Here is a 23,083-nt window from a genome sequence, read left to right as displayed (position 1 = left end):
GCTTGGAGGGGCAGCTCCTTCCTTCCTTCCTAGGCTTGCCCTGTGCCTTGTTTCTACAAAACCCTCCAAGAGGGGAGGGAAAAAGTGCCTGTGTTCAGGTTTTACATGAAGGTGATACGGGGGAGGTTCCAAGCATCTCTCCTGTGGTGCTATGGGGCAGCACTGGAAGTGAAATAGGATGTGTGGAATGTGGGATGTGAGTGTGAGATTGGTGTCCTTTAATTCTGGCCAGGGAAAACACACTGTCAGTAGGTGTAAGAAGGGAAGGTTTTCTGTAGGTTGATCTTTTCTCCAAAAAGGCACTGCAGGTAATTAATGAATACAAGGAAACACTGCTGAGCTGGGCATGAGATGAACCTGCTTGATGGTTTAAAGCTAAAAGAGGAGAGCTTGAGATCAGGTGTCTGGAAGAAGCTCTTTACAGTGAGGGTGCCCAGAGATGCTGTGGATGTCCCATCCCTGGAAGGCCTGGTTGGATGGAGCAACCTGGTTGAGTGGAAAGGGTCCCTGTCCATGGCAGGGGATTGGAATGAGATGATATTTCATGTTCCTGCCAACCCAAACTGTTCTGTGAGCCCTCAGTGTGTGCTGCTGTTGGTGCTTACAGCCTACCCAAATGTACCCTCTTTAAGTTTAAGGACATTCCCCCTTTTCCTGTCACTAATTAGGGGTCTCTTCCTACATAAATGATTCTATGAAAAAGAAATAATTATAAATAATATCTTTTTAATATTTATATATTAGAAATAAAAATTATTATCATAATTATTTATAATAAATCATTATATTAACCTGCACATTCTCACTGGCCCAGCTGCTGGGTGCAGCAGCAGCTGTACAAGGAGAAAAAAAGCTGTTCTTTGCATCCCCAGGCACAAGGGGGAGAGCAGCCCATGGAAGGCAGGATGGAAATGTGAATGTTGTCTCTGAGGTTGTGGAAACCTTTTGAGGCTGTGGTTCCTTCTGGTAGCATCTGAGCAGCTCAAAGTCAACCCCAGCCCTGAAAAGAGATGTAAATTTGGGCATGAATCGACCTGAGTAAATGTAGTTCCTCATCATCCTAAATCTGGGAAATCTGCCCCTTTGTTGCTTCCACAAAGAGCCTCTGGGTTTAAAAGGAAAAAAATATTTGGGAGATGCACTCAGAGGCCAGTGAGAAAAGAAGTGAAGGGAGAGTGGAAAATAAAAATCCCCCTTCTGAAACTTTTGTCTTTTGACAGGTACAGTCAGTAAATACCCTCTAGCAAATCTTTGAAATGCAACTTTTTATCATGGAGATAATTACTCTGTTCTAAAAATCTTCTCTCTTTTTGGGGATATGTCTATTTAAAGTGATGATGTTGAGAGAAAATGAGTTCAAAACCTTTTAATGTAACTACAATTGATTGGTGCATGTGAAGACTGTGCAGCCATAAAAAGAGCAGTGTGAAGTTTCTGTTTGGATGCTTTGGGACTGGTATAAGATGGTGAAGTTACATTTCAGATTGAAGGAAAAATGAAAATTTAGAACCTCTCTCTTGGTGCTTGGTTCGACTCAATTGCACAACAAAGTTATTTGCAACTGGGACAACCAACCTCAGCAATAACAAATGGCTCGTTTAGGACTTTTGGAGCTAATTAAGATTTTAACACAAATCATAAGAGGTTCAGTGGGGGCAAAGTCAGAGCTCAGAGGCTGCCACCTTCTGCTGCCAGGGGAGAACTGGCAAAAACTCACGTTTCTCATTTGGAGAGATTAGTTTGTTCTGCCACACACAGGGCTCCTGAGGACTTCAGCTGCAGTTACCTGCACATAAAAGAGAGTGACTAATGTGGAGAAGGATTTAAATATCTAAGTCTCTTTAACATAATCTCCATTAATTTTTATGGATTAAGGAATTCTCTGTGTTAAAGCAGTCGCGGAGGCTTTTGAACTCCCGCTCTGCTAATTGGTGGAGAGAAAATAATTCCTTTGTATGGCCAGATAACTGTGGACTGCTAGAAAATTTAAGAAATTACAGTAAAAACTCTGCCTGAGGTATTATTTACTGGCCTCCTTTGATAGATGTGTACTCAGCACTGAAGAATAAAGGGGGAAAATGAGCCGGGAATGGTTGACAGACATTTAACATACAAATTGCTGGATCGTGCCAGTTTGATGTGCTCAAAGGGAAATGAGACAGAGCTCAGTAACATCTCAGGGGCTGGAAGTGTCCACAAACCTCTCTCCCCCTTCAGTAATTCCACTAAGTTCTTGAATGGTGAGTTGGGAAATGATATCTGAGTTTGCTTTGCCTTATCATGGCTGTTCTGCTGCTGCCAGCAGAGGGGTGGAACAAATGCTGAGCCAGCAGCTGGCAGTCCCTCAGATACATGTGCTTTTATCTGGTCAAAAATAGCCCCTCAGAAATCAAGCTTTTCAGGATCAGGAAGGCCCTCTTTCTGGGATTTGTTTAAGGCAGTGTATTTTTGTGGTAACCACACATTCTCTGTGCTGCTCTGCCTCTCCTCTTGGAGCCTTCTGGCCCCTGCCTCTTGTTTACTGAAGTGAGTTTCACAGATATCTTATGGAGACGTGTCCTGCTTTCTTCTAATGCCTTCACTTGGGGTGAAATCCATTCCCACACAGCAACTCTGCTGTCTAATTGATGCTTAAAGATCCCCTTAACAGGGAATCCAACCATGCTTTGGCATAAATCCTCTGTCTCCAGGTTTTGTGGTGGACCTGGCAGTGCTGGGTTAATGATTGGGCTCAGTCCTAGAGGTCTTTTGCAGCTTTAAAGATTGGTTCTATGAATAGCACTGATCCTACTGCTCAGTCTTGGGAGATGCCACATGGACTCTGCAGCTCCTTCCTTCTTCATAGTACATTTTAAATTGATATTTTTGCCTGCCTATACAGCCAGTAAAAGCTGTGCTTTTTCTGGATGTCAAAAGTCAAAATCTTCCCATGAGCTGGTGCAATGGCTGTAGATGGGCACAAGAAAAATCCTTAATGCTTTTCCTCTGGCACCCAGGGAATTTCAGGGGATGGGGGGTAGTCAAGTTCAGCACAACAAAAGAACAAATCATTTCTGTCTGAAAATACTGATGGCAAGCTGGACCCAGGAACTGGACATTTGTCTCACAGTCATATATGGATTATTAACACTGTGTTTGAGTTTAATTAGCAGCTTTTCCTGTCAGTTCTGTAATGAAGACCCATGATTTCCACTTGCAATTTTCTGTCTGGCATAGGCTGCTGAAGGAAAATAAGCAAAATAAAAATGTGCTATGGCTTGACCTAGTAAGAAATGACACAGGTGACTACACAAATATCTGTACCAAGGCTCTGTCCACTCTCATCACCTACACAGACACCAATATAATTTCCACTTTTCTTTAGTTCAAGTTTTCAAGACTTAAGCAAAAGAAAGAAAACAAATTTATTTATAAGAGCACAGGATACCTTAAAAAAAGAAGAGAACAAACCATGTTGTTTGTGTTGACAGTCATCAGTTAAGCAAAATATTTTAAATACATTAGATTATCTGTTAATTTTGGTTGCAGGTGCTGTAGTTGCAGGCATTTCTGAATTTCCTGGGGTGAGAAAAGTTCAAATTAAAGGTCCCATAACACCTCCCCTTTGCCAGGTTTCAAGACTTTTTTTCACCTACCATTTTGGGAAATGGTTTTTCTCCATTCACTCTTAAAACCCTTTTCAGATATTCTCTTGTGGTCAAGTCAATACTTAAACACTAAACAACACAATAGCCAGGCATGCAGCTGCTTTATTAAATTAAAGCAGCTTTAGTTTTGTCATAATATTTTTTCAAATGCAACTGTAGCCTTGAGCTCCACTCAATGAAGTCAGCCAAAATATTTTAATAGGGTTAGCAGCTTTGCTTCCATTGTCTTTGGCTGGCTTTGCACGAGCCTTGGAGTGGACAGGAGGCTAAAACTGCATCAGCAGGAAACTGGTACAACCTCCTACTGCACTGCTCTAACTGTGTATTTCACCTGTGATCAGTTTAAAATATTTCCAGGTTGATATTTTTGGTAGACTCTGTCCCCAAAATACAAAATGTGAAAATCTGTTAGTGCTTATCCAAGGAACAATTGAGAACTTTCCCCTGAACTGCTTTAAGTGACACCTCCACAAAACCAATTTTTGCACAGAAAAACCAGATAACCTGAATGGAATTTGGAGGAAAGCCATGAGGATCATCAGGAAGGTTGGAAAGACTTAGCAAGGCAGATTGTTATGGTTTAGAGGAGCAATAATTAAGGAAAGACATGATCATTCCATGAAGAGTGGAAGGAGATAAAGGCTCAGGAAGCAGAGCTTGTTGTAGGGGAACCAAGTCAAGGAAACACCCTGGGTTTATACCAGTGGTTACTTTTTTGGCACTAAGACTTAAAAGTGAGGTGAAAATATTTGTGAAATTTGAGCAGTTTACTGGGATCCAGAGGCTTAGGACTTTACACAGATGGTGTAAATCTCCATCAGAGCTATGCAAGGTGCTGTGGCATTTGTCATCCTCTGTAACAAGGACATCATGGGGGAAAATTTTATTCAAAATCTGGTGACTTTTTCTGTGGAAAGGTTTATCTCTTATCTGTGAATTCATTGTTTCCTTAAGATGTTCTCTGGATTCTGCCATTTTATAGGGAAAAATCTCACTGAGAAGGTCTGGAGTTAAGACCATGGGTCTGTCTGTGTTCTTCTGATGGGTTTTTTTTTTCCCCTCCCTGAAACTTTGGGCTTAGAATAAGAAATCAGTTTTTGATTTATGTGTTTATACCAAGGCTACACTTGCTGTTCAGTGGTGTTGAACTGCTGTGAGATGCAAAAGTCTTCCAGTAATTGTAAGAAAATGCTGCAAGCCTGTGCTTTCTTTAAAAGCTATTTTTCTTCAGATTATAATTTTCTGCTTGACTTACTGAGAATCTGTAGTGAACAAGCTTTTTTCCCCCTTCTAACTTCTTTAAAGGCTTAACTTTAAAAAATGCACTAAACTAGCTAGTGCCCCAGTTTTGATTTCCTTGCTTTACCTTGAAAATTACTGTAAATCTCTTCTAGTATTGTTCTGCATAAAAGATAAGTGCACATTAATAATGCAAGCTTAGAAACTTCCTGCATGCTGTAAAGAATAGGAATCTATTAAGGAAACAATGGCATCGTTTTCCTTTCATATTTCTTTCCCTTTCAGTACCATCCACCATAACCCATAATAGACTCAAATAACAATTTTCACTCTCAATATACCTAAAGAAGCCATGTTGAAGACTAAAAAAATACAATATTAAGGTAATTTTTAAACAGAAAGCAGCCAGTTTGCGAACTGTGGTTGAAAATGCAAGTAAGGGTGTGTACCTGATGCTTAACCAGGCAGGGTTAGATACAGAATTAATGCTCTGCAGGTACAATTTCAATTTTTTGAACTGTGAACCCATGGCAATATGTTGGGTAGTTATAACAGATTGATTCATAATTGTTGAATTCATTTAAAATGAGAATTCCTGCTCATCAGTGCTGTGGGAAGCTTATCTCCTCCTGAATAAGTTGATAATAACAGCTGGCTACTGAAAGGAAGCTACACCCTCCTCTTTCCCTCCTGGTTCAGCACAGCAACTTGGGGATGGAATTCTTGGCTCATGCCAAATTTGGGAAATAAAATCAATCAACAATTAAAAATCCACCATCTAAATGCATGCAGGAAACTTGAAATGCTCCTGTTTCCCTTGGTGGAACTCTTCCTGTACCTGTAGGGCAATTTGGCACAATTTGTGTGTGTCCAAGAGCATTTCAGATTAAAAAGCCCAGCTGGTCAGTCTTAATGTTATTTTGTACCACTAGGGCAGGTAATATCTGAATATATTGTTAGTGCTGTAGGAAGATAATTATTTTTCTTTCAAGCACACCCCCTGAGTTCTCTCTGTGGAATTGCCATTATTCAGGTGCCAGGTGTGTGCTTGTGGTCTGTCCACAGATGCACACAGATGTGTGAGGAGTTTTGCAAACACAGCTAATCAATTTATATCAAACAATTTTTCTTTCTATCTCTACAGCAAATAACTGAGATGTGTTTTTCACACATCAGATCTGCTGCCATCTATTGTTTTTCCCAAAGCTGACCTATTTTCTCCCCAAGATTAATATCCAGTGGTCATTACTATTTTAGCTTCTAGATCAAAAACATATCTGTTCCCAACATATAGGAAGCAGTGCATCCAAATGTTTTCTACACTGGAAGGTTTAACCCCACAAGCAGATGTGGGCTTGCAGTATTTCCATGAATGCTGTCTCCTTTGTTGCTCAAATGCAGGTTTGAAAGCCCATCCTTTTAGAAATTCATAGTTTTAGGGATCTGACCAAGTAAACAGATTTTTCACAGCAACAGTGATAGGAGTTGTCCCTATAAATACTCAAGTAGAAGTTTAAAAACATGTAGAATTATTCACCAAAGAGAAAAGCCATGATGAGGTCCCATCCACATCTTGCCTCCAAAGCAGTTTGCCAAGCTCAAGCCACTGCTGGTCCCAGCTCTTACTCAGCATCATTCATGCAGGGTTAAATGTCACAGCTTCACCCAGTGCAGTGACACTCAGAGATGAAGATGAATCAGGGATGTTTGCCTGGTCTTTCCATTTAATGGCTGTTCCTTCCAGGAGCCACAGTTCAACCACAAAAGCTCTGCTTGGATCTGAAACTTGGAAAATGAGTCCCCAATCCCATGGAAATTAGTTAATGTAAACTACTAAGAGTAGAATTGTTTGGCAGTTTCTAACCCTCTGGCCATCTATTAAATATGCATAAACAAAACCTAAAGCACAGCAGTTCCAGATGTTTGTTTGTGCTCAGCTGGGGGGGAGAAGGATTTGCTGTTTGAAAGAAAATTGGAGGAAATTTTTGCTTTTGGAAGGAGGAAGCAAGTTTACTGTAACCACTCATTATCATTCAAAGAGAACTTATTGGAGTTTGAGCATTTGTTTCAGCAGGGTGGAGCTGCAGCAATGCTGGTTTAAATGCACTAAATCCAGCACAAGTTTAGCTTCTGCTGGGTTCAGGATATGACTGCAGCAGCACAAAGCTGCCCCTGAAGCAGGGCTGGACTTGCTTGGCTCTGTGTGTCACAGAATCACAGAGCAGTTTGGGTTGGAAGGGACAATGAAGATCATCCAGCTCCAACTCCCTGCTGTGGCAGGGATGTCTAACACCAGACTGCTCAGAGCCCCAGCCATCCTGGCCATGAGCACTTCCAGAGATGGGGAATCCATGGGTTCTCTGGGCAACCTGTGCCAGTGCTGGGGGAAGGTGATGGAGAGCACAAGCAAAGCTGGAGGGGAGCTTGTGAGGGATTAAAGCATTGTGGTGTGCATTGGAATGTATTTCTATCCAGGGAGCTGGTGAATATGAGGTTTTATATAAAATGAGTGCTTAGCCTGAAGTTTAAAGCTTTATATGACCTTTGAATATCACAAACACCCCATTTTCTCTCTCTCTCTCTGCTTCTGTAAACCCCATGATGCAGTGCAGCTTTTTCACTCTGCTTTTCCATGAGCAAACCATTCCTGTGGATGGCCCCCATTAATTTACTAAACTCCTGTTTAATGATGTCTGCACAGGAGTCAAAGCCAACTGCTTTACAATCAAATCCTTGCAAAGCAAATAATAAAGCAATTTTTCATCTATACCCTGAGAACCAGAGGACAGACTAAAAGCAGTTCCTCTATTCCCTACAGCTTTAATACACAAGAATTGCATTATTATATGAAGCTTTCTAAATATATATCTGTCTCTCATATATGTATATATATATATATGACTTGTGTTGCTGCAAACTGAAAGTTTAGGACTTTTTCAGAGGCAAGAATATCCTTTTAGGCCTTGGTGCTCATTGAACATCTCATGAAATGTCTGGAATTAGGGCAGAGGAGGATGAGTTAAAGGCTTTTTTAGGCAGTGAGAGACTAGGGGCTTGACTAGTGCTGAAACACTCAGAGTTACTTTTTGTGATGTATCTCTTGATGTTTGACTGAATTCCCTCTTCTGCAGGCCTGAAGCCAACTTATTACAGGCCATAAATGACAAAATGTTTGTGTAACTGATGCTGCCTGGATTCAAAATACCCAGGGGTTTTATTTATTCTGTAAAGCAGTGTATTACACCAGAAAACTTTAAGCTCTACATAAGCATTACACTACAAAAAGTCCAGCTGATTTTAAAAAGAAAAAAAAAATCACTTACTACATATTTAATAAGCTAAACTATTAGGGAGGAGAGAAAAAGGGATAAAAAGGAAGAAAGATACTTGTATGAAGACCCTGGGCCTCTTAATTTTTAAACCAGGCAAGGAATGCAACTTCCAGAGGAGCTGCAGGGCCAGAGCCAAGGTGTGGATTGCCATCTAGTGGGGTCTAGTCACTGGGGACAGGCACAGGAGTCTCACATTTCAGGGGGATGCCTTGATTCTTTATAGACTGCACAGTCCCAAATTAACTCATTTCTACTTCAACTCTCCCTCAAGCTGCCATCTGGCTGAAAGGCTGTGGGTTTCCTTCTGCAGGAGTAAAACTACATCACATTTTGGCTGGGTGTTGTCGGGCTGCTGCAGCACTGCAGGAGGAAACCTCAAGTCATTGCAAAGTCTGGCTGGCAGGGGTTTCACAGCAATCACCAAACCCTGCCTGGTAAGGGAGAGCTCACTGCTCTCATTAAAAGCAAGTGAATGCAGGTTTCCAGTGAAATACAGCATTCATTCATTTGCAGTCATTTTCCACAGCATACCTTTAAAAAGACCCAGCAGTACATGCTCAACAGGGCTCTTGCTAGAATGCAAGGAGGATTTGGGCTGGTTTATCTACTCTGCCCTTGGGCTGGCTCTCCCAAAACCAGGGCAGCATCTTCTGGTTGCAGCATATTCCAGAACACCTGATAAAAACTTTTTCTGAGGTCCCACCTGGCTGATATTCCTGTCCTTTCCTGGGCACTGAAACACAAATGTGTGATAAGAAAATCCCTTGGACAGCATTTAAACTCCGCGCTTTGGTAATGAAATGATAATTATGTCACTCACTGTGACTCCACTAGGTGGCACAGAAGTACTTTTTTTGGGATAAAGCATTGCCACTGCAAGAAAATTTCTTTTTCCATTCCTTTGGAGAGCCCTCTCAAAGCAGCAATATTGTGTACCTTTATATCGGGTATTAATAAAAAGCCATTAAGGTGAAAACCACTCAGTCACTGGATTTGGGATTTTTATACCAGAGGGATCTTAAAACCTTGTGATGGCTCTACCCAAAGGGCAAAAAGCAGGAAATAAACTGCCAGGATGAAGCATTGGATAAAAATGAGGGAGCAAAGTGTGGAGTCTCTCCCTTGTGAATTTTCCTAGAGGAGCTCCATCAATGCCTCATTCCAGCAGTGTGAACCTTCCCTCAGCTTGCTGCAGGTTAGCTTTGGCATGTTCCCACAGCTTTCACTCCAGTCCTGACACTGCCCTGAAATGCACCAGAGCTGGCTGAGCCAAAGAGCAGGAATGCTTTTTATGGAGCTGTATGGGCACACTGCTAAGATTGCTCTTTTTTCCTATGCAGCTGCACACACAAAAAAATAAAATATCCATCAAGTCCCTCTGCACTGGAACAAATGTTTTTCCACTTTTTTTTTTAAAGTCTGGGGTTTTTTTCAATTTTTTTCATTGAAAATCACTAACCTCAAAAACCAGATTTGTGGGAGTGTTTGTTTTAAAATGGAAAAGCCTCCAGATTCTGTGCAGAACAGGAATTTTGATTGGATGGCAACAAACTTCAGCCAGCTCTGTGCAGTCCCCTAAGCTCTTAATCAAGTGACAGGCCCTTCTAGACTTTGGGGTAGAGTTTCCTATGACAGACAAAGCACTCAATTAATTTTGTCATTTCCCTCTGCTCTTGAATTTCCCTGTCTCAGACTTGCCCATACCCAGATTTTCATGGTCTCTGCATCCCTGTCACTTTCCTGTGGCTCCAGCTTTTGCTAAGCAGAGGTCATGGGTTCCAGCTGCCAAATGCCACGGGAGGTTGCTAACTAGTAATTATTTGTGTTGGTTCTCACACTTTGGCAAAGCTACTTGGCAGGTCCTGGTAACCCAATCCTGCACTTGGTTTATTGCTGGGAGAGGGTGGAAGCTGCCCACAGCCACCCTTGCTGTAAATATGCCATATATTAAGTCCTTCTGAAAGACTTGGACTGAAACCAGTGACTTTTTCTTCATTTACACTTTTCTGCTCAAAAGGTATTTCAGCAAAGGAGTGAAAGTTATAAACTTAGATAGGGATGTCTGTCAGTGTCAGTGGTTGCTTGTGGTCATCTTCAAATAATGGTACTATTTTAATTCCTGTGTTTATGTATTGGATGTTGACTGCTCCAAAGACTTGAACATGGCCAGCTTGTCTCCAAAGAGTTAGGGTGCTTGTTTCTTAAAATGCCGCCTCTCCCTATTAAAAATAATAATTATATATATTTCAATAAAGTATTCAGTCTGCATCTCCAAGGATTTTAGAGTAATACTGCCTGAGTTTTCCCAGTTAAGGGAATTTAGCTGTGAGGTCTGAAGAGCTGAACACCAGGAAGTGAAGCACAGTTAGATGCTCAAACCCAAACTATGGCTGCAGTGTGGTTGGAATCTGTTGTGATTGAGACACTTCTTACCATCATGAAAGGAATTATTCCTGTGAAATAGCTCTGAAGATGCAGAGAAATGCTTAATTTCCCAAGTCTGGGGTTTGGGTGCTCCTTTCCCCTTGCCAAACAGATTGGTGCTTGCCCAAGAAACTCAGGACAGCTCTGGTGCCCCACTTTAACTGGGATCTGCAGTTGCAAAATCCCCTCCTGCCTGTCTGGAAGTATTTTCCCCTCACTCAGTGCTGTATCCATCAGTCACATGCACATGATGCCCATGGAGCAGGCTTGTCTTCTCCTTTTTTATGTCGTTATCTGAGAGATAAGCAGCTGTGTGTATCTGAGCACACTGAAAGCAGTTCCAAGAAACACATGCTTAACAGCATTAGTGTTTTAATTAAGCAGCCACCTTTTGAAGTTTTATGGCCCTCATGTGTCCTCGTGCATGTGTTTGGGTATTTAGCAATACCTCTCAGTTATGTAATACATCTTCTTTTGTAGGTGACATTTAAGAAATAACAAAATCATAAATATTAGAGTGACTTCAGATGGAAAAAATTTTCAGCTCGTTTCTTTGGCACGGTCTGTCCTGTCTCATGCTCCTCAAGCTTTATTGTATTTTATTGTTGTGCCTGCCTTTTGCACCATATAGTTTCAACTGTTTCAGAGGCTGCTTTTCCCCCAAATGAGAACCAGCAGCTGTCTGATGGCAAGCACGGTGCCACATACAAACTGAGAACGTTTCATTCAAATAAGTTTGTTAGTTTTTTGGCCAAACTCTTTCTGAAGCCATTGAAAACATCCTGTTCCACACTGGGATATAAGGTGTAGTAGCTGTGCCCTGGTGCAGAGCAGGAGGGGTCCTGGTGGTGGATCTGGGTCAGATTCTCCTGTTTGTGTTTTGCTGCTGGGGAAAAAGCTTTCCCCAAGTTCAGTAGGGCAGCAGTGCAACAGACAAACCCTTGACCCCATCTGTAGCCATCCCATGAATTTGGGGGTGTTCAGGTACATCCCACAGGTGACAGGTGAGTGGTTTTGCCTCCCTGAGGGCATTTCCTGGTGGCAGATTTAAGGCAGACTGGTTGCCAGTGGGAGGTAGCCAAGGGCAGGGCATCTAATTACAGGCTTTCCTCTTTCCAGGGTAACCCTGTGTCACACATAAACCTGTCAAAATTCCTCACAGAGAGGAAATATGATGGAAAGTCAAGCTGACCCCTCTTTAGGGCTTGTAGGTAAATTTCTGCTTTCCTTTCTTCTGCTTTTGCTTGGCTTTAACCACCTTGAAACATGTGTTTGGCAGAAAATTGTGCACTGCTGTAAATACCAACAAAGAAAATGGCATGTCAAGGAGGATTCCAACATAATGGAAATATTTCATGTTGCTCTGGTGGTGCCAGTAAGTTCCTGCATACAATAAGGCTAGAAAGCAGTTTTCAGCTCATGCCATGCTCTGATTCAATACTGATCATCTCAACTCCAAAAGACTGAAAGCTTCCTAAATTCAACTCCTTTGAAACTGCTCATTTCTACCTGGAGTCAGATGGAGAGACTAATGTAATCACCAGTTGTTTAAGGAGGCAGGAGCAGGTAAGATCCCTCAGGTTTTCTCAGGGCTGAGCCAGTGGGATGCCTGCCCAAGGACAGGAAACCATAAATAGGCTCCTGGGGGGAACTAGAATTAGGAATTAGGTTAAAGCAGCAACAATTAGAGATGGAAACCTCAGAAAATACTGCAGTTCAACAGTCCTAGAAAGGGGGGTTGGGTTTTTCCCCCATATCTATAAAAAGGACAGTCCAGCTGGGCAGGTGCCCCAAGATGATGTCAAATACCAGTCCCCTTGCCCAGGGGCCATGAACACATCCCCAGAAGACAACATGTGCTCCTCAAATCCAGCTACCACACATCCAGACCAGGGTTGCAGACCTGGGAAAAGCAGAGGGGGATGATTTTTTTCATGGAAATCTCTCAGTATCAAGACTGGGATTTTTCTGATGCTCTCACAAGAGCAGCATAGAACTGACTAATTTGTTTTCTCCCAGAAGAGCACAGCTGGAAGTGTAAACTAGGAGTTCCTCATTCATTACAAAACTTGCTTCAGGACATGGGATACCATCTCCTCTGCGTAGGTGTGAGAATAGGAAGGCATCAGGAAGGAACCAGTGAAATGCAGAGGCTAAAAATAACTATATGGCTTTTCTCTCACTAGGTTTTAAAGCTTTGATCTCTTTTTGCCTTTGCTGGAGCAGAAGGGAGAGTTCCAGCATAGCTGTTGATAGTTAGCTCTAGGCCTTACATGAGTCTCTCCACATTTGTGTGTGTTAGCAAGAAATAAAAAAAGATACAAATTTTAGCATCTTATAGCTCGTGTGCCTTCTTGTGGTTTTTAACAGAGAAAGTATTCCTCACTTTGGGAAATCCAATAAGAGATTTTTAAACACTTCCTTGCATTAGTTACTCTGAAATGACAGCTTCTCACTTGTGACACCTGATCTTGGCCTAAAGCAGAAATAGGAGTAATGAAAAAGAAAATAGTCACTTGGCCACAGCATTAGAACCAAAACCAACCTCTTTGTGGGTCAGTTCCTCCTTTTGAGAGGGAGCTGTGCTTGAACACTCACCTCAGCAATGCAGGGTGAAGTCATTCTGATCCTGCCAAAAGGAAAATAGCCTTTATCAAATGTCTCTGTGATTTGTTTTAATCCCCAGGAAGTTGTTTATACTATTTCCTCCCAGCTTCATGAATTAGTCACATAGAGATCTTTTAAAGGAGATGTGAATGTGCTAAGTTCATTAATTACTTGAATTTATGGTGTAGCATTTGGGAAATTAGCTTCAGTTGAAATAATGTTGCATGGTCCCATATCAGGGAAATTAATATCTTGTGTTTGTAAAACAAAGGTTGTAAAAACTTGCTGTTGTCATCATGTTATGTATCTTGTATCCTGAGCAGAAGCTATCATTTATTAAAGTGCAGTACCTAGGCAGGTACACAGAGTGCAGAAAGTAATTGCTCAGAAAAAAATTTTTAAAAAGTTGGTCAGTTGAGTTTCTAGGCACTACAAATGGCTAGAATTTGGTTAATGGCAGTGTGGTGGCAACCACTTAATTTGTTTTGACGCCATTCTGCAGGTGCTGAGGGCTCTTTCCTGGCAAAATGAAAGCCCTTTGATGTTAAAAATTGTGTTAAGACATTCAACTGTTACCCCCACCCCATTTTTGGTAATTTAATCATCCATTGAAGCAGATCATTTCACTGAAGGGCTCCAGCCTGCTCACAGCGCTTTGGGGATTTTTCTTAATTAACACTTTGTTCTAATTTATTGGTTCAGCACTGTTTTTCATCTCTCTGTGGATTTATAATCATAGTTCCCATTAACTTCAGCACAGCAGGTGGTATTAAAACTACCTGTGTGCTGTGCTCTAGCCATTGTGTAAGAAAACTGTCAGGGTAACGCAGAACGGCGCAGCTCCCTCCCTCACCTGGAATCACAAACCAACTCACCCAGCATCAAAACCTGCTCTGAAGTGCACTAATCAGTGGCCTTCTTTGGAGAAGATGAGCACTGGAGGATGTAGTCAAGATTTAATTCTTGAAGTGTCAAAATCTGCTCTGAAGCACACTAGTAAGCAACCTTCTTTTGGGAAGAGCAGCATCAGAAAGGATCCAGTCAAGATTTAATTCTTAGAAGTGGCGCTGCTAGGCTCCCCAGTTTTGACCTTTCAGACATAATCCTGACATCACCACCCTGCCCTCGTGGCCAGGGGGGCTCTCTCTTGGATGAGGTCCCCAGCACATGGAGGGAGGGCTGGGCCCTGCAGATGGGTGCTGAGGAGCACCGTGCTGACCTCTGGCTCACACGGCGGCGGCGCAGCCTCGCCCTCCCCGCCACAGCATCTCCCCGGTGATGGATGGGGTCTGATTTGCTGCTGTCACTTACCTCTGATTTGTGAACGAGCTGGAATGAGCCTCGGGGAGAGGCTGGGAAGGGGACAGAGGGGTGCTTGAGAGGAAGGTTTTGTACCTCCCCCTGCTCTGAGGGGCTGAATGCATGATCTGCTGCTGGAGTTCTGTAAATTCTGCCTCACCTGGTCAGCTGGGGGGAAGAAAAACTGCAAACTGATGACAGCCTTGAAACAGGCACTTGCAGAGTTTTGGGTTGTCAGGGTTGTTTTAACTACCTGCAGGTAGAAATCCTGAGGAAGGAGCAGCAGGAGTCTCTGGAAGAGCAGTGAGTGAAGAGTTATGAGAAGGGAGCTCTTTGTGATAGAAACAGTGCAGGAGCCTTTCTTTTTAGACAAACTCAAAACTAAACTGGAAAATAATTTATTTTCTTCTTCCTGGTAACTTACTTGAAGTTTTCAGGCCCTGCATTTGGATGGGCCATGTAAGCATTTCTCTATCAAGTATCTGAGGAGAGGCCCTGCTCATTTCTCCATGGGATGCCCCAAGGATTCCCAGGCACTTCACATCTTTGCTCCTCCTTACCAGCAACCCTTGCAGCATCCCAAAACCCTTCAGGTGTCTGTCCCAGACTCCTAGGAGGGTGTGGGGAGAATCCAGCTGTTCCTCCTGTGCCTGTGGTGCAAAGTGTGGGTAGCTCCACACGAGGGAACCCTGGGCAGATATAAAGCAGTGGTTGCAGCAGGATATGAGGCTCTGGCATTCAATAAAGCCCCATCAGAGCTGGATACGTGGCTGTGCTTCATTAGGGAGGAACCAAAGGGATGTGCTGAGTGATGTGCTATCTTTTTAATCATGTTAGTCCACGTGAGACTTGGACAGAGCTATTTATTACCCATCCTGTTCTCATAAATGAGGTTTCCAGACCAAGCTGAGGGACATGAGATGCCAAGCTTCTCTCTTCGTTTCTCCTTTTTCTTCCAGCTTTGGCTTGAAGAAGCTGCTAATAACACTCCAAAATCAGTATTACTCCTCCGAAATTTACACCATGCTGGCAGTTCCTGTAAAACAGACAAAATTGTAAGTTTTTCCTGGGATCAGGTCTGCGAGGCTTGGAGCATGTTTAAATGAAGATCTTTGCAGTCTATCTTGCAGACCAACACGCAATTTATTTTCTAATACTTCCTTGCAACTTGAGGGTAAGGTTTTCTTTGCTTAATTTGCCTAAAATTTGTAAAGGTCTTTTTCATACTCACCCCAAAGTATGATTTCTGAGCTGAAACTCTGAGGAATCTCATCACAAACTTTAGAGGAAACTTGAAAATTATGAAGGTAAATGTCAGTGCGCCCATGAGCTTTACAGCCAAATAATACAAATAATAAAATACACTTTAGTTTATCTACAGCTATTTGTGACTCAGGAAAGCTCTGGCATTTCCATGTGTGCAGGATTTGATGGAAAAGCTGGCACAACTGTGGTGACAGCAAACATCTCACTGTACTTAGGTGAACAAAATCTCATCTCACTGTAAGGCATTATCAGAGGTACAGTGTGTAAACAAGGGATCAAAGTGCACCCAGCATTCCCAGGCTGGGGAATAGGAAATGCCTGCTCTCTTCCATTTCAAATGAACTCCTCTAGACAAAAAAGTTGCAATTATCCAGGCAGCTCTAAGGAGATGAGTGAGCAGCTACTTTAGAAGCAGTGCTGGTGTTAAGCATGCACAGTTCAGGTGTTGCCTTCTGGCAGTTTTTGCGTGTTCTTTAATATTAATCTTTGTAATTTAATAGGCATAAATAGAGATCATAATTACCTTAAACAAAAATGCTTTTAAAGTTTTGTCTGGCACATTATTTTGGACTTTTTTTTTTTCCTTTCAAACTGCAAACCATCTAGGCAGGATGGGAAATATAATACTTGGTGTCTTATATTGGGCAGCAGCGTTTCCCTGCTAAGGCAATGGCCAACACTTGGAGAACTTCCACAAAACTTGGTTATTTTGGTTATTTTAGGGATTGCCAGAGTTCAGACTGTTTGGGAACCATTTCTGTCAGTCAGTAGCATCTGTAGGTGTTTTGTGGAGTGGCCCACTAGGATCTGGGGGAACTCTGGAGGTACAGTGTGCCTTGAAGCCAGCTTGTTAATTCATAAATAACCACCTGAGCAAATGGGAATGAGGGGAAACTTTTGCCTAAATCTGGAAGTAAAACATCCCTTCTCCACCTGATTCTGGTGGTGCCCAGGCTCCCTTTGGATAGGCCAGCCTGTCTTGAGGGTACTTCCCAAGACAATTTAAGACCTTTCCTGTCTCTTGAGGGAGTTAGGGTTTTCATGTGCTCCTGAAATTCTTTATTTTTTCCTTTGCTGCTGCTTCTAACAGCCAAGGGCTGGGGGGTGTGGAGGAAGCTCCAGGAGGCACCATAAACAGAACAAAGCACCCAAAATTGGAGCCAAGTTCTTTTCTCCTTTCTTTATCCTCCTGACAGCAATGGCAACTCTTCAGAAGGAAAAACTTGCACCTAAATTGTCCATTTTTTCCTGATTTTTGGGTTTTCCTTGTCACAGCTGGCCGAGGTTTGGGGTTTGTTTTTCCTCTGTTGCACTCCATTTGAGAGGAGAAAAACGCATCACAGAGCTTGAGAGCCCAGGGCAGGGTTGGTACTTCCCCTCTCACCTTCCTGCATCTCTGAACCTTCCCTCTGCCTTAGATGTTTGGGGAGCAGCACAGGCCAAAAGGAAGAAAGGAGAAGCGTGGGTTTAATTTGACTTATTGTTTATGGTAGATTGCCTAATTTTAGGTGAATGGCCATTTGTTATATTACCCGATCTGCATTTTGATATTGTAATTTGAATTAGGGGAGTCCTCCAGTGCCAAGATTAGCATCATAAAACCAAATAAAATAAATAAAAAAGGGTTAAAAAAACAATCAGCCAGTCCAATTAAAATTGTGGCTGTCTGGAGCCATGGAAAAATGTAGCATAAACAGAGCTGCAAGATTTGCAGGGTGGAGCTGGCATTGGCAGCAAAGAGAGCAGGTATATACCTGTCTCCCTGATTTGGCCCAAACAACTGCCAGTGTGCTCTTTTTTGGGGATCAGAGAACAAAAGTGAGGCAAACACCAGTTCCAAGAGGATAAGTACCTGTTCAAACATTCCCCCCTTTCCTGGAACATCTCTCATCTAAAGGACTCTCAGCTCCCCTGCTTATCGGTTTATTGTCCCGCTCTCTGGCAATTAGGGATCCACTTCACCCCTTGCAAGCTCACATCACTGCTGAGCCAAACTGACAAGATAAACTCAGTGCTTAAAATTCCATTTCCAGTAATAGAAATGTACCCCATCCTGTCATTTTTTTAAACTTTTTTTTTTAAGTTATACAAAGCACCACCTTATTAGATCAAGCCTGGAAGGCACAAATTTAAAGGGTGAAACCTGTGTTTCTGAACAGAATGACAGCCTCTGCTTTTCACACTGTAGAATTTTCTTTTGGCTTTGCCACTCAGTTTCTTCTTTCTTTACAAGTTTTCTGCCTTTTTTTTTTTTTTGTCTGTTATTTTGTGTGTAATCAAGCCCTGAGTTAGTAAATCACTTAAACATGCTGTAAGCTTATAGTGGGGTTCTCTTGAAATCAGTGAGTATTAGGGTTTTGTTCAAGAGCTTCATTAAATCCAAATTTTTGTCTTTCAGTCTTATTTTGGTGGGATTTTGCACCTAGTTCAGTTCCTAGACTTCATGTCAGCATAGTTATGCCAAGTTTGCTCACTGGCATTGATTTCTTCTGGGATACTTTCAGAAAACAAAAGAAAAAAGGAAATGATCCTCAGACAAGAAGAAATTCCATTGGCATTCAGATTGCTGGATGGCCCCACTGGCTCAGCTGGACACAAAGCTGATTTATAATGTGGTGAAGCACCCCAGGCTCTGAACTGTGTGAAAAGCAGCTGCTGTGAGATGTCCTTCCTGTCCCGTTGGGATGGCAGCAAGACAACTCTTGCACAAAATGTGTTGTGTGCAGGTCCTTAACCAGCTTGCAGAGCACAGTGGTGTGTTTTGGTCCAAACATGCCAAAATTAGCAAAGATCTGGAGATCCCCTGTGTCTGGAGCAGTGTGGGAGGCTTGTGGAAAGGGTAAACTGAGGCTCGACCGCCTCTTGATAAATGTGTGACCCAGCAGAATTTTGGATCTATTTGAGTGACTGAGCATCATCAAAGCTCAGCATTTGTCACTCCCTTTCCAAAATGCCTTCCTCATGCTCCCCTTTATCACTCTTCTCTGCATTGCCCTGAAAAAAATGAGTGCTTATAAAAGGAAGACATAATTCTTTCTTCTCATTTGAATTCTCTGTACAAACCAAGTCAGCAAACACACAAACCCTCCTAGAAAAAGTCTTTCATGTAGGTAACAGTGGATTTTTTTTTTTCCTTTTTAAGAGGGCAGTCTGCCAGAGGGTGTCCAATATAAGCTTTTGTAGACAGCAGTTTTTCTACACAGAGCTGAGTTGACAGCTTTCCTCCTGGGATAATCACAATCTTCATTCTTCTGGGACAAAATTGCTTCTGACAGTATAAAACCCAGGACATCTTTGATGTAAAATCTGACTAGAACACATGAATGGTGAGACTACAGAGCCATCCCATTCAAGAGAAAATATTAGTAGTGGAGGCAAGATCAGAGGTGCCAGCTGAATTAATCAAACTGGTAAAATGTGAGGAAGTATCAGTCCATAAAGCTGCCCAATAAATCCGAGTGCACAGCGTCGGAAGGGAAGTGCCTTTGGACACTAAGCTGGGTGTCAGACTGGGGCAGGGTGCCCTGGGAGTGCAGTCCTGCCCTGTCTGGCTCTCCAGTGCTCGTTGTCACAGTGTGATGTGCAGGGCTGGGTTGTTCTGCCTCTCTCTTCCTTTCTTCACTTGTTTGGGGTGGGGAGCTCCTGCCTCAAGCTGTGGGGGTGAACCTGGCACTGTTGGCCCTGCTCCCTCAGCCTGACCTGGGGATGACAAAGGGGCTGCTGGGCACCACGTGCCCCTAAAAATCAGCCAACTTTAGTTTGTAAAGGTAATTGTGGTATTTTTCCAGGGAGGGACACCACATCAAGATGAGCAGCCAATTTTCTGCAGAGAAATTTAAATAAAATTAACCAAAGCTGCTGTGTTTTTTCCTTAGATTTTAAAAACCGCAGGAGGGGGTTGTTTTTTTCAAAGCTCAGGATGTTTTGGGATAAACAAAGGTGCAGTTAAACAAAATACTGATTGTGGCATGCAGCCCAGGAATATCAATATCCTGGTGAGCCTGGCTTTGAGCATCGTTTGCTTTTACAAAGATGTGGAGGTTGAGCAAAGTATTGAAAACCAGACAGGCAAAAGGAGATGTTTCTGTTCCTGGAGACTTTAAGCAAGCGGAAGGATGGAGCTGGTGAGAGGGCAGGAAATGTTGAGTTTGCAGGACCCGTGTGTCCAAGTGGGTCAGCAGGTGGCACCAGCGCCCCATCCATCCCTGCATCCATCTCCCGGCAGCGCTGCTCCACAGCCCGCCGGGTTTGGAAAATATCCTGTTTGTTTTCCTTTTTAGCTCGTGTGTAGTGTCACCCAAATGCCAGACATTTTATCTGAGAACAAAACTCAAGGAACTCCTTCCAGTTTGGGCTGTGTCCCTACACCTGAAGTGGGGAACAGTAAGGTCTCTTCTTCCTGTGCCCCCTACTGCACAGATCTAACAGACTGCAAGCTCTTAAAAATAAGTTTTAGGTGATTTTTCACCTTGTTTTGTTGTCACATTCACTTTCCCTAAGCATTCCTGCAAGAACCCTCTAGAAGGGAAATGGAGGAAAGGAAAGGCCTGATGAAGACAGAGAGGATCACACCAATGTATCCAAAAATCTGCAGGGAGGTGCCAAGAGGGTGGACCAGATCCTGCTCAGTGGTGCAGGGCAATAGGACAGGAGGAAGGGCAAGAAAGTGCACAGAAGTTCCACCTGAACATGAGGGAGAACTTTACTGAGCAGTGACCAAGTGCTGGAACAGAGGGCGTGGAGTCTCCTTCCCCACAGATGTTCAAAAGCCACCTGGACACAATCCTAAGTAACGTGCTCCAGGGGCTCTGCTTGGGCAGCAAATTGGACTAGATGACCTCCTAACCAGACAATCTGCGAGATGGAGGAAAAGCCAGATAGGGAAAAGCCTGCAGAGTTAGCACAGACTGACCAGGCACACACATGTCCCTATTTCCTGCCAACATTTCTGTAGCAGGTCTCAAAGTCCTGCTGATTTCCCTGTGAATCATCCACTCCTCGAGCTCATTCAGTGCCTTGCTCACTTCTTTGCCCTTCCAGAGGCTCCCTGTTCTCTGCACTCAGTGAGTACAAAGCAGGCCCTGTCTCTGTGGCTCAGCCCAGCAAGTAATTCCATCCCCATTCAGCAGGACACTTAGCCACATGCTTACCTTTAATTATGGGCTTAAACCAAAGACGTGTGAACTTGTGCTCTGGTCTCATGCTGGACAGCACAGAACTTAATGAGATGCTTAAAGTTAAATAAGTACTCGGTGATTTCCTGGATCAGGACCTACCTAAATAGAAGATTACCCCACCTGATATTTAAAATTAGATTATGTTTAATTTGGAAGTCAGGGCACTTCCTTGAAGTCACATTGATTTGCCATAAACAGTTCTTGGAAGCAATGGCCCTGGGATGTAATCCAGGCCCCTTTCATCAGGCTCCTGTTGATGTCAGTGGATTTACATTAGGTCCTGGGTCCCTGCGGAGGACAGGGAAGGAAGGAGACAGCTGGGGTCACACCCTGTCAATTCACCCCCCTGGGTGACCCCGGTGAGAGCCCTGCATGAAGGCTCAGCAGCCTCTTTTCCCAGAGCTGGGATAAGTTTGCAGGGTGGGAGCCAGGGTGCTGCAGACCATGCCCACCCCCATCTCCCCTCTTTCACCCAAATAAACTCCTGGAGCCCAGAAGATGAATTAAAAGATGCCCATTTTGCTCGTGCAGACAAAGTGTGTGGGTCTGCTGTGTGATGCTTTTGCTGTTGGGATGAGGCAGGGCTGACTTACTGCCCACAAACTTAAAAACAGGATGGTGACTCCATCACTACACAGCTTTTGAAGAGCTTTTAGCTCTGTTTTCTTTAAAGGGGTGAAATGGATAAATCAACAAATAAACTTAATTAGAACAGGGTAATAAATTTGTGCAGATTTACATGCCTCTGGATAGTAATATATCTTCTCACTTCTGTAGGGGAAAAAGGAAGGAAAAAATATGAGTTTGTTTTGGACATAAGTATCTGAAAGGGATACTGGAACCATCTTAAAACACACTTCAGTGCAGCTAAAAGAGGAATTCACACATAATCCTGTGCCCAGATGTTAGGGTTTTCTTCTTCACACAAGACATCTATCATCAGAAAGGGGAAGCTGTCTCATTTAATTTGCATTCCAGGTTACTAAGGAATTCTGTAGTTTGTTGCAGTAAGCCTGAGCAGTGTTTTGCTTAGCTACAGAAGCCAGAGGCAGATTGTATAATTTCCATTTCCTGATTATATGGCAATCATAAGTGAAAGGGCAAAGCATGGACTGTTTACTACTGGTTGTGGTGTTTAAAGGGCTGCCTGTAAAAGGAGGGTTGTGAAGAGAGGGCTCCCTTAAAGCACCCTGCTCCCACCTCCTGTCCTGATATCATCCTGAAGGACCCCTTCATTTAAACCTCCAGTTTGTCACGTAACAAGTCTGAAACTTTGTGGCTTTATTTTATTAAAGGTAATATGTTTGCTGTGTGTTTTAGATTGCATGCAGTGCCTGATGCAATTTGGTTCCAATCTTCACCTTGCAGTTTGGATACATTACAGTAGAGCAGAAGCTTTTCTCTGGGCTTTATCCCTGCAATGTCTCAGGAATAAATCTCCTGGGATTTCTCTTGAGACTGATCTGCTGTGCTCTCTGACACTGGTGGCAGTGCCAGCCACACAAGACCCTTTTCCTTGCCTCTTCCCTCTGTGGCCCATTCCTTAGTTTTCTGCCCTTTTTGAGCTTTGCCTCTCCTCTATCCATTTCCAGGGATTTTGCAAAATCCAAAAGGTGGCTGGCAGCACCCAGGCTGAGGCACGGGGGGAGGGAGGAGCTGAATGGCCACATCCAAACAACCCTCAGCTCTGGAAATGCTTCATGCAGGGGCTGGATCCAAACGTTGTGGCTCAGGCCATAAAGAATAAGAGGGAGGAATTAAACACCCTGTTCCTTTAGCTGACCAAGATGTGAGAATATTTCATAATCACAACAAAGAGGGGAGTGGTGGGGCCAAGCTACTCTTGGCTGTTCCTTATCCCTGTGAGTAGCACAGAAGGACACAGCTCAGATGGGATGAGCACATCCTAGGCTGCAAGGCAAGTGCAGATGTCCCCTCCTGAGAGGAGCTCCTGGCAGCTGGAGCCTGCATGCTGTTTACCATGGAGCTCTACCAGCTCCAGGAGGGAGCAGAGGGTGCTCCTGCTCCTCAGCATCCCCCAGCAGCACAGCAGGGCAAGGCAGTCTTGCTCTCCTCGTGGTCCCTGTTTTGC

Source organism: Haemorhous mexicanus, chromosome 4, assembly GCF_027477595.1.
Source record: "Haemorhous mexicanus isolate bHaeMex1 chromosome 4, bHaeMex1.pri, whole genome shotgun sequence".
NCBI classification, from domain to species: domain Eukaryota; kingdom Metazoa; phylum Chordata; class Aves; order Passeriformes; family Fringillidae; genus Haemorhous; species Haemorhous mexicanus.
Note: the sequence above shows the minus strand (reverse complement) of the source record.